Source organism: Penaeus monodon, chromosome 20 (assembly GCF_015228065.2).
Source record: "Penaeus monodon isolate SGIC_2016 chromosome 20, NSTDA_Pmon_1, whole genome shotgun sequence".
In the NCBI taxonomy this organism is placed as follows: domain Eukaryota; kingdom Metazoa; phylum Arthropoda; class Malacostraca; order Decapoda; family Penaeidae; genus Penaeus; species Penaeus monodon.
In genome coordinates, this window is record NC_051405.1 from 4,379,425 (window position 1) to 4,380,453 (window position 1,029).

At 44.2% G+C, this 1,029-nt stretch overlaps 1 pseudogene; it reads right to left on the reverse strand.

The window, feature by feature from the left end:
• Window positions 1-845, reverse strand: part of LOC119585549 — a 4,624-nt pseudogene extending 3,779 nt beyond the window's left edge.
• Window positions 846-1,029: the final 184 nt, after the last annotated feature.

Here is a 1,029-nt window from a genome sequence, read left to right on the forward strand (position 1 = left end):
GCCTTAGTGTTTTTTGATATCTATGTTGATAAGATATCACAACCGTTATTAAACCAATAAATGAATATTAATGAACTAATTCAGTAGATGTGGTGTTGCTCCTTGAATTTGATTACACAACTGGCATGTCTAATACCTCCTCCCTTATTCTGAATTTACATGGAAACTGTTTATACTTCACGTTTTCTGACCGTTAGTGAAGATATAGCAGTTTTGTTTCTGTAAAATTTGATCTGAATGCACACTAGAATCCTCAGGGAAACCTATTTGAACGATACTAATTCAGTTTTTTTTATTCAGATCAAGAAGTGAAATATATCAGAGCATCATTAAAGGTATCATGAAAGATTTTCCTGATAACAGACTTCCAATGTAAAACTGTTTTCCCTCGACTTACCCTCAGTGCTGGCAGGAGCCTCCTCGAAGATGAGAGCAGGGTTTTGCAGGAGAATGGGAATCCGTATGACAGGGACCGCAGCAGCTGGGTATGCTAACGCAACCGTCGCCGTCGGCGTCCACCCGGCGAGAGCTTCGGGCACGCCCCCCACAGACCTCCCATAAAACCCCGCGTGTCTTCTTCGATCATCAAGTTGCCTGTGAAAGAGGACTACTCACACTGACAAGCTAACTCTGTCTATCGCACAGGCAGTGCTATTCATTGTGGTATCAACTCGTGAAATGATAAATAGCATTTGCACGAACCAAGGGGGTAGGCTCCTCGGCGACCAATCCTCGGCAGGTGCTTTGGTGTCTCGGCGAAGAAGTCCCCCGTCGCCGTGGGCAATCCCTACCAGGCTCGTCATCATGGCCATCATCACCAGCCACGCCATACCTGCAGGAGGCATTGTCACGATACTGTACATCCTTTCTTTTGGATGGTGCCACGCACAGTACAAGTGCAATTTACCGTACACTCTGTGTAATTGATAAAGCATGACACTTTCTGTCTGATAGCAAAAGAAGAAACGAACGGCAATTCTTTCGCCCCATTTGTGTGTGCTCTTTTTATAGAATCTAAAACTATATTAT